This window comes from Oncorhynchus keta, unplaced genomic scaffold, assembly GCF_023373465.1.
Source record: "Oncorhynchus keta strain PuntledgeMale-10-30-2019 unplaced genomic scaffold, Oket_V2 Un_scaffold_1952_pilon_pilon, whole genome shotgun sequence".
Lineage (NCBI taxonomy): Eukaryota > Metazoa > Chordata > Actinopteri > Salmoniformes > Salmonidae > Oncorhynchus > Oncorhynchus keta.
Window position 1 is genome coordinate 131,565 of NW_026290848.1, and position 11,693 is coordinate 143,257.

Below are 11,693 nucleotides of genomic sequence, written 5' to 3' on the forward strand. Positions count from 1 at the left end.
ATAAATTGCATCTTTTGCTTTACTATACTCAGTCCACAGAAACTGTTCATACCACCTTGAAGAGAAGCAGTGTGATTTGCTATTTATCATACTTGAAGGGAACTTTGCTAGCTTTGATCGAAAGGCTGGTTCATCAACGGCAGACAAATCTGTCGGTGGACCTACTGCAGGTTCAACCCCACCCGAAGCATCAAGAATGAGAGGAGACGGTGGGGTAGGCAAGCATGCCTGACTCAACGTGGCATTGGCAGTTGTGATGGCAATTGCGGTTGTTTCTATCCTGGCGCCACCTGTTAATGTCTCATTATTGAAGCTATCGGTAGCTTGATCAAAATTATTTTCTGGTACACACTCCTTTTCCTCCAGACATCTTTTTTTCAAAAACCTAGCGATCAACATTTGGTTTGCCATTACTAGAACTACAAAATTACCTTAGCTGGTGAGTCAATTTGAGTAAACTAGCATGGTAGAGCTTGCTAGCTTATGCGCTACAAAGTTTAGTCATGTGACGTTGCCAGGTTGTTGAGGTAAACCACGGTATGTTTTTACAATTTTTAATTAACCAGTAGTCGGAAACCAGCTTGATTGTCGCAGACTATTTCTTTGTTACATTATAATAAAATGACCCATTGAAAACAAATCTCACATCTTTTAAAAATGTAATAAAATAGAACACCAATTTATATTTCATAATTTTTTGGGAAATGTTTTGGGTAGGTACCCATGGCTACACCGCTGCTGTATGCCAATCAGACCTGGGTGTGTGGGGTGAAATACATGTGTCAAATACTCTCAAATATTTGAGGTGCACTTGATTTAGGCTAGCTTAATAAACAGTGTGTAGGGTGGGCAGGTTTTTCACCTTTATGACTTTCATTTATTTTATTGTACCAGCCAAGCTAAGCCAATTCATTTGTTTGACCCAGGTCTGATGTCAATGTGTTTATGTGATGGACAGAGTAGCAATTTTCTTTATATTTTTGTAGGTTTTCATTGAATTCCTTCACCATATGGACAACAGTGGAGCAAATGTTGCGTGCTCTATGGAGTCTCGGCCAGGTTACTGTAAGGCACTTTATGATAACTGCTGATATAAAAACGCTATACATCAATAAATCAAATGTATTTATATGTCAAATGTTGTAGAAGGATGACCCTACGATGGAGAGGCCATACATATTTAAGGATTTCCTCCTACGGCCACGAAGGTCAGTTCCAGTCTACCAACGAAGGTGACATGGACACACAGACACACACACGGTAGGGAACAATGTCCACCTGTCCTTTCTCAGGAGCAGGTTAATCCATGTGAGACTCAGTTAGGTGTCATGGAAACTACAGGCTTAGGTCATTATGGTATTTGGTTCAAAGGAACTTCAATGTAATCCGTTGTTAGCTAAAAATGGTGTCATTCCCCTAAAACTAACTGCCATTTGGGTATCTACTCTTCTGTCTCTAGCCTCAAGTATCTATGGCTGAAGATGGCATTCCTGCCAAAGAATGGTGGTCCGAAGAAGGAGACAACAGGGGGGTTGACCAGGGAAGAAGCAGAGATAAGAAGACAGGGACACACACAAACACTCACACAGACACACACGCATGCAGGCTTGAACACACATGTAAGCATGCTTGCACATACACATACACACACGCGAGCACACACACACACACACACACACACACACACACACACACACACACACACACACACACACACACACACACACACACACACACACACACACACACACACACACACACACACACATATATGAGGAGGTGGATAAACAGAATTCTGTTCAGGGATTCTGGTTTGGCCTTGTTCTCTGCAAACACCATTCACTCACTCACTTCCCTTCATTTTCACAAATATGATCTTTTGGTATGTGTTTGGTGTGTGAGTGTGCATGCATGTGTGTGTATGACTCTACACTGAGTGTACAAAACATTATGAACACCTCTTTCCCATGACATAAACTGACCTGGTGAATCCAGGTGAAAGCTATGATCCCTTATTGATGTCACTTATTAAATCCACTTCAATCAGTGTAGATGAAGGGGAGGAGACAGGTTAAAGAATGATTATTGATAATTGAGACATGGATGTGTGCTATTCAGAGGGTAAATGGTCAAGACAAAAAAGATTCAAGTGCCTTTGAACGGGGTATGGTAATAGTTGCCAGACGCACCGTTTTGTGTCAATAACTGCAATGCTGCTGGGTTTTTCATGCCCAACAGTTTCCCGTGTGTATCAAGAAGGTCGCAGTTGCAAATGAGAACTTGTTCTCAACTAGCCTACCTGGTTAAATAAAGGTGAAATAAATAAAATAAAGAAGGGTCCACCACCCAAGGGACATCCAGCACAACTGTGGGAAGCTTTGGAGTCAACATAGGCCAGCATCCCGGGGTGGTTGCAATTCAATATTAGGAAGGTGTTCATGTTTTGTGCACTCCGTGTATGTGTGTCTGTGTCAATCTGAGTAAGAGAGATAGAGAGCAAGATGTGTAACGATGCTCGTCTTCCTCTAACGAGGAGTATGACAGATCAGACCCATGTGCAGCCTGGTAAGTGTTCATCATTTTTTATGAAAATGTTAGGGTGGTCGTTTGTCGAAAGAGAGTCGGACCAAAATGAGCGTGGTGGTTACTCATGTCTTTAATGACGAATAGCGAAATACATGAAATAACTATACAAATACAAAAACAACAAACGGAACGAGAAAACCTAATACAGCCTGTCTGGTGAACAACTACACAGAGACAGGAACAATCACCCACGAAATCACAGTGTAACCCAGGCTACCTAAATATGGTTCCCAATCAGAGACAACGAGAATCACCTGACTCTGATTGAGAACCGCCTCAGGCAGCCAAGCCTATGCTACACCCCTACTCAGCCGCAATCCCAATGCCTACAAAACCCAATACGAAACACAACATATTAAACCCATGTCACACCCTGGCCTGACCAAATATATAACGAAATCACAAAACACTATGACCAAGGCGTGACAGAACCACCCCCTAAGGTGCGGACTCCCGGACGCACCTCACAACCATAGGGAGGGTCCGGGTGGGCGTCTGTCCATGGTGGCGGCTCCGGCTCGGGACGTGGACCCCACTCCATTAATGTCATAGTTCCTCCCCTTCGCGTCCTGGGATAATCCACCCTCGCCGCCGACCATGGCCTAATAGTCCTCACCCAGAACCCCACTGAACTGAGGGGCAGCTCGTGACTGAGGGGCAGCTCGGGACTGAGGGGCAGCTCGGGACTGAGGCAGCTCGGGACTGAGGGGAAGCTCGGGACTGAGGGGCAGCTCGGGACTGAGGGGCAGCTCGGGACTGAGGGGCAGCTCGGGACTGAGGGGCAGCTCGGGACTGAGGGGAAGCCCGGGACTGAGGGGAAGCCCAGTACTGAGAGGAAGCCCAGTACTGAGATGAAGCTCAGGCAGGTAGTAGGCTCCGGTAGATCCTGGCTGGCTGGCGGATCTGGAAGATTCTGGTTGACTGGCAGATCTGGAAGAGACTGGTTGACTGGCAGATCTGAAAGAGACTGGTTGGCTGGCAGATCTGGAAGAATCTGGTTGACTGGCAGATCTGGAAGATCATGGCTGACTGGCGGATCTAGCTGCTCTGGCTGCTCCATGCAGATTGACAGCTCTGGCTGCTCCATGCAGACTGGCAGCTTTGTGCAGACTGACAGCTCTGGCTGCTCCATGCAGACTGGCAGCTCTGGCTTCTCCATGCAGACTGGCAGCTCTGGCTTCTCCATGCAGACTGGCAGCTCTGGCTGCTCCATGCAGACTGGCAGCTCTGGTTGCTCCATGCAGACTGACAGCTCAGGCTGCTCCATGCAGACTGACAGCTCAGGCTGCTCCATGCAGGCTGACAGCTCTGGCTGCTCCATGTAGACTGGCAGCTCTGGCTGCTCTATGCAGACTGGCAGCTCTGGCTGCTCCATGCAGTCTGGCAGCTCAGGCTGCTCCGAACAGGCAGGAGGCTCCGGCAGCGCTGTAGAGGAGGAAGGCTCTGGAAGCGCTGAACAGGCGGGAGACTCCGACAGCGCAGGAGGGAAGGAAGGCTCTGGCTGTGCTGAACAGGCGAGGCACACTGAAGGCCTGGTGCGTGGTGCTGGAACTGGTGGTACTGGATCGAGGACACGCACAGGAAGCCTGGTGCGGGGAGCTGCCACCGGAGGACTGGTATGTGAAGGTGGCACAGGATGGACTGGACCGTGAAGGTGTACTGGAGAGCCTGAGAGCAGGACTGGCACAGGACGTGCAAGGCTAGGTAGGTACACAGGAGGCCTAGTGCGTGAGGCTGGCACATTTCTCACCAGCCGACTAACACGCACCTCAGGACGAGTATGGAGCGCTGACCCAGGTGCCATCAAATCCCCGACACGCTCCGTTGGACGAATCTTGTACCTAAAGCACCAAGCTAGCAACTCCCTCATTACTCTCCACTCCACTTTCCCCATTAACTCCTTCACAGTCTCTGCTTCGCTCACCTCTAACACCGGCTCTGGTTCTGGTCTCCTCCTTGGCTCCTCACGATTAACAAGGAGAGTTGGCTCAGGTCTATCTCCTGACTCTGCCACTCTCCCTCTGTGCCCCCCCCAATACATTTTTGGGGCTGACTCACGGGCTTTCTTCTGCGCCGTCGTGATTGTCTCTCCAACTCCATTCTCCTATAGCCCTCTTCGCACTGCTCCAGCGAATCCCAGGCGGGCTCCGGCACCCCCTCTGGGTCGACCACCCACCTGTCTATTTCTTCCCACGTCGTATTGTCCCGATATTGTAGCTCCTGCTGCCGCTGTTGTTTCTCCTCATACCAGCGTCTCTCAGCTCTTGCAGCCTCCAGTTCTTCTTTGGGGCGGCAATATTCTCCCGGCTGATCCCAGGGTCCTTCTCCGAACAATTCATCCTCCTTTCGCTGCTCCTGCTGTCGATGCCTGATACCACGCCACTCGGTCCGTGAGTGGTGGGTGATTCTGTAACAGCGTTCCGTTTGTTGTTTTTGTATTTGTATAGTTATTTCATGTATCGCTCTTCTACATTAAAGACATTAGTAACCACCACGCTGCATTTCGGTCCAACTCTCTTTCGACAAACGAACGCCGTTACAGAAAAGACACAACACGAAAATGCAAAATAACAAAGTGAAAGAATGAAACGAAAACGAAACAGTTCTGTATGGTGAAGACATAGAAAACAATCACCCACAACTCAAGTGGGAAAAACAGGCTGCCTCAGTATGGCTCTCAATCAGAGACAACGAACGACACCTGCCTCTGATTGAGAACCATACCAGGCCAAATACATAAATACCACATAGAAAAAGCAACATAGACTACCCACCCCAACTCACGCCCTGACCAAACTAACACAAAGACATAATAAAGGAACTAAGGTCAGAACGTGACAAGATGGCTCGTAGTTTTTCACAAAATACAATACTGCCTAAGTAAGGTGATATTTAGCAGGACAAAGGTTTTTCTCCGGACTGTCCAGTGTCTCTCTCTGTGACTGTATCTTTGAGCGCTCTTTCCTCCTGTGCCTGTGTGTTTCTCAGGGATGGGAGGTGAACGACTCAGCCGACCCTAGCGTCCAGAGGTCCCAGGCGGTCCAGTTATCTTTGACACTGTGAACCACCAGATCCTCTCTACCCTCTCAGGGCTGGGTGTTTCAGGCTCTGCATTGTTCAGGATTGCATCCTACCTGACAAGTCGCTCCTACCAGGTGACGTGGAGAGGATCTGTGTCTACACCATGTGGTCTCACAACTGATGCTACCCAGGGCTCTATTCTAGGTCCTCTAGTGTCCCCCATGGCTCAGTACCATGTCCTCTGGCGTCCCTCAGGGCTCAGTAGTAGGTCTTCTGGTGTCCCCCATGGCTCGGTACTAGGTCCTCTCTTGTTTTCTCTAACATGTGTGTAAATGTAATTTATTCTACTCCAGGGATGTTGTTTCAGAGGTGGAGAATTACAATCAACAGCGTGCAAACAACATCCAGGCCCACAGAGGGTTCTGCTCCAGACGACACATCTCTGAGGACCTCGAGAACGAACACGTCGAACCCAGGGACATGGATGGCATGAGTGTTACCTTTGATTTCTGGATGAAGGCTCTGCCTGGACTCAGGGAAGACTGTAGAACACCCTGGAATACTATATAATTAAATCCTTATGTGAAAAGTTAGCGCTTCTTGGAAGCTGCAAAATACAGGACATTAAAATGAGCTAGATAGCCAGCTATCTATAGTGTCCAAATTTGCCAGTGTTGACCATGTCATTAGCCTGACCATTACCAGAGGTCCCCGTACTTTGAGAATCTTGCCTCTATGTCTACAGTCATGGGATCCAATCACAGAAGAGAGTCCAGACAACCTGCTTCCAGGCCCCTCCTCCATCATGTTGATACCCACCCCCCATCAGCCGCTCCCCCGCTCCACAAGGAGTTTTCAGAGAAGATCAACATGAACCTGTCCCTCACCTTTACTTTACAGCCTTATTTTTACGGTTTTCTTGCGGTGAAGGAGAGTCGGACCAAAATGCGGCGTGGTTATTTAGATACATCTTTAATGACGATGAAAAAACAAACAATACAAAAACAACAAACGTAACGTGAAAACCTATAACAGCCTAAACTGGTGCAAACTAAGACCGAGACAGGAACAATCACCCACCAAACACTCAAAGAATATGGCTGCAGTTGCCATACCAGGTGGTGACGCAACCGGTCAGGATGCTCTCGATGGTGGAGCTGTAGAACTTTTTGAGTGTCTGGGAACCCATGCCAGATCTTTTCAGTCTCCTGAGGGGGGAAAGTTTTTATCGTACGCTCTTCACAACTGTCTTGGTGTGTTTGGACCATGATAGTTTGTCGGTGATATGGACACCAAGGAATTTGAAGCTCTCAACCCGCTCCACTTCAGTCCCATCAATATTAATGGGGGCCTGTTTGGCCCTCCTTTTCCTGCAGTCCACAATCAGCTTGTTTGTCTTGCTCATAATGAGAGTTTATTTGTCCTGCCACCACGCTGCCAGGTCTCTGACCTCCTCCCTACAGGCTGCCTCATTGTTGACGGTGATCAGGCCTACCATTGTTGTGTCGTAAGCAAACGTAATGATGGTGTTGGAGTTGTGCTTGGCCACGCAGTCGTGGGTGAACAGGGAATACAGGAGGGAACTAAGCAAGCACCCCTGAGGGGCCTCAGTGTTGAGGATCGGCATGGCAGATGTGTTGTTGCTTACCCTTACCACCTGGAGGTGGCTTGTCAGGAAGTCCAGTATCCAGTTGCAGAGGGATGTGTTTAATCCCAGGGTCCTTAGCTTAGTGATGACATTTTTCGGCACTATGCTGTTGAAAGTTGAGCTGTAGTCAATGAACTGTTTTCTCACATAGGTGTTCATTTTGTCCAGGTGGGAAAGGGCATTGTGGAGTGAGATTGCATCATTTGTGGATCTGTTGGGGCGGTATGCAAATTGGAATGTGTCTGTGGTGTCTGGCATGATGGTTCTGTTGTTAACCATGACCAGCTTTTCAAAGCACTTCATGGCTACCGACGTGAGTGCCAGGGGGCAGTAATTATTTAGGCAGGTTACCTTCACTTTCTTGGGCAAAGGGGCTGTGGTGGTCTGTTTGCATTATACTTGGCCAGGGAGAGGTTGAAAATGTCAGCGAAACACGTGCCAGTTGGTCCGCGCATGCTTTGATTACACGTCCTGGTAATCCGTTTTGTCCCGCGGCTTTGTGAATGTTGACCTGTTTAAAGGCCTTGCTCAGATCCGCTATGGAGAGCGTAATCACACAGTCGTCCGGATCAGCTGGTGCTCTCATGCATGCTTCAGTGTTGCTTGCCTCGAAGCGACCATAAAAAGTATTTAGCTCGTCTGGTAGGCTCGCATCACTGGGCAGCTCACGGCCGGGTTTCTCTTTGTAGTCCGTAAAAGTTTTCAAGCTCTGCCACATCTGACAATTATCAGCACCGATGTAGCAGGATTCAATCTTAGTTCTGTATTTACACTTTGCCTGTTTTATGGTTAATCTGAGGTTATAGTGGGCTATTTTATAAGCATACGGATTAGTGTCCCACTCCTTGAAAGTGGCAGCTCTAGCATATAGCTTGGTGCGGATGTTGCCTGTAATCCATGGCTTCTGGTTGGGAAATCTTCTTTCTCACGATTTGAGAGTCTTTAGGTGCCTTTTGGCAAACTCCAAGCGGGCTGTCATTTGCCTTTTACTGAGGAGTGGCTTCTGTCTGGCCACTCTACCATAAAGGGCTGATTGGTGTTGTAGAGATATTTTTCCTTCTGGAAGGTTCTCCCATCTCCCCAGAGGAACTCTTGAACTCTGTCAGAATGACCATCGGGTTCTTGGTCACCTCCCTTACTAAGGCCCTTCTCCCCCGATTGCCCAGTTTGAGTCTTGGTGGTTCCAAACTTCTTCCATTTAAGACTGATGGATGCCACTGTATTTTTGGGGCCCTTCAATGCTGCAGACATTTTTTGGTACACTCCCCTCAGATCTGTGCCACGACACAATCCTGTCTTGGAGCTCTACGGACAATTCCTTCGACCTCATGGCTTGGTTTTTGCTCTGACATGTCAACTGTGTGACCTTATATAGACAGTTGTGTGCCTTTCCCAATCATGTCCAATCAATTGAATTTACCTCAGGTGAACTCAAATCAAGTTGCAGAAACATATCAAGGATGATCAATGGAAACAGGATGCACCAGAGCTCAATTTCGTGTCTCATAGCAAAGGGTCTGAATACTTACAGTATGTAAGTAAGGTATTTGTTTTTATTTTTAAGAAATTTGCTATAAATTCTAAACCTTTTTTTGATTTTTTTGTTATGGTGTATTGTGTGTAGATTGATGGAAAACAAGGCTGTGTTTTAAAAAATGTGGGGAAAAAATCATGGGGTCTGAATACTTTCTGAATGCATCGCATATATTATCACTTGTAAATGCTGCACAGCATGAGAAACTTCCTTTTTTGCTGACTTTTCCTAGTCCATAGGCCAATATGTTTTGATAAGGTTTGTAATCACAACTAAAGCGGCCAAATAAAAATGAAGCACATTAATCCACTTTACAAGGGGTTTAGAGCCTAACTGGCATCCTTAAGCAGTGAGTGAGTTTCAAGTTTGGAGAAGATCATTTTCACCATAAAAATGCACCTTTATAAATAAAATCATTACATGCATGATCGCATTTGCTGCCACTTTTGATAATGGTGCTTTCCCGCTAATGGAACATTTACGCCGTGTGCGCATTTACTTGCCGTGTGCGCATTGCTGCACATATAATGTGAAGAAATGGCCTAATAGTTTATAAGCATTTTAAACTGAACTTTCTGATCTGTTCTGTCAGCCACATTCTGTCCGCCACATTTATTGGCTGTAATAATTTGGGATCTATTGCACCCCACATCTGTCCCAGACTATGATTGGAATATTTATTTCTCGCATAGAATAGGTCGGCTTTTGTACTATGGGGGATAGTAGATTGACATAAGCTCGTGCTTTTGCTGTTCTTTAGTTCATCTTGTTGGCTGACAAAGTAAATGTGGACAGTTTTTCCAATATCTTCAATATGCACCTCGGAATTGAAAGGACGAGCTATCACGTTTCAGGTTAGACCCAGATGCAGACAACGTCGAAGTATCAATACTTTATTAATCAAACAGGGGCAGGCAAAAAGCAGGTCAAGGGCAGGCCAAGATGGGTGATCCAGATAGGTGGGGCAAAGGTACAGGACGGCAGGCAGGCTCAGGGTCAGGGCAGGCAGAATGGTCAACACCAAGAAAACTAGGAAACAGGAACAATCGAGAGACAGGAGCAGAGGGGAAAATGCTGGTAGGCTTGACGAAACAAAACAAACTGGCAACAGACAAACAGAGAACACAAGTATAAATACACAGGGGATAATGGGGAAGATGGGCGACAACTGGAAGGGGGTGGAGACCATCACAAAGACAGATGAAACAGATCAGGGAGTGACAGGCGCGCTGTTGCATCTCCGATGTGTCTTTCTTCACTTGTAGCCTGTGATGGAGAGCCATGTGAGTGAGAGGCGCTTCGGATTGAGTAGCACTCAGCGAGAAGTGCACAAGCCAGCACTCTGGGCCTCAAAATGCATGCATTTCTTTAGTGTGCATTACGACCACAAATAAAATGGTCAACCGAATTGTTTCTAGTCATCTGTCCTCCTTCCAGGCTTTTTCTTCTTTGAACTTATATGGCGATTGGCATCTAAACTTTCATAGTATTACCACGATGACCGACAGCTCAGTTTGTCTTTCAATCACCCACGTGGGTATAAACAATGAGGAGATGGAACGTGTGTATCTGTTTCTATAAACCAATGAGGAGATGGGAGAGGCAGGACTTGCAGCGCGATCGATGTGCATCACAAATAGATTTTAGCTCTTGACAACGCAGATGCTTGTTAGCATGTGCGAGCAGTGTGGATACAATAATTTAATAATATAGATTTCTACATTTATTTTGCAACGCTTGCGCACACAACACGAGCGGTGTAGTCAGGGTATTACAATGTATTAAAAATCAAAACATATAGCCCAACGTTTGTAGAAGAACTAAAGTTACATTAATAACTCTAAATTAAGCATATAGGAGTACCTATTTCTTTGTTAACCGCTCAACACAGAATAGCCGCATGTGCGCACTCCATGACATCTTTTGGAGAAAACGTGTAAACCCGAAACAGCCCCGTGTGGCACAAACACTGACACAGGAGACAATCACCCACAAAACCCAACACTAAACAGGCTACCTAAATATGGTTCCCAATCAGAGACAATGACTAACACCTGCCTCTGATTGAGAACCATAATCAGGCCAAACACAGAAACAGACAAACTAGACACACAACATAGAATGCCCACTCAGATCACACCCTGACCAAACAAAACATGGAAACATACAAAGCAAACTATGGTCAAGGTGTGACAGGGTCGGCCCTAGCCTTTTGGGGCCCTAGGCATGATTTGGTTGGGTTCCCCGCCCCACCTCATAGGCAAAACATTTTGGTGCCCCCCCATATATACAGAAAAACCTGTTGTTGTAAAGTTAGCATCAAAATGTTGAAAATCGGATTTCCACTTAGCTGATGATTGTCTGCAGCCGGCTCTAAGCAGCCGTCTCTCTTGTAGTGTAATGAAACCTGCGTGGCAACTGCGTGGCAACGACTGTGCCACAAAAGCATGAAGAAGTGTCTATGTCCATTTTTTATAAACACCAGGTCGCTAGAGTTATTGTTATTTGTGGGTAGTTAAAATTATTTTGAGATAACATCCTGCAGGAAAAATATTGAACTACTCAGACCACCAGTCGTTGTTGTTCTTGATCATTAATGAGATAAATCATAAAGGAAAATAATGTTCTGTAAATTACATGATTCCACAAACTACATGCAACATAATATATTGTTCAGTTGGAAGTAAATGATTTTTGGGCAATAACATGTGCAGCCTTTGAAGATCAAAGTTTGCTTGGCTTAAAACAGAAATGTTTGCTATGATGAAAGAGTAGGCCAGAGTAGCACTGGCCCTGGTTATCAGCCCTGTCGCTCTCTGTCTGGGGCCAGAGGCACTTTCACCATACACAGACTCACACACTGCACGCGGGGCGTGCATGTGCTCACACATACATAAGAATACA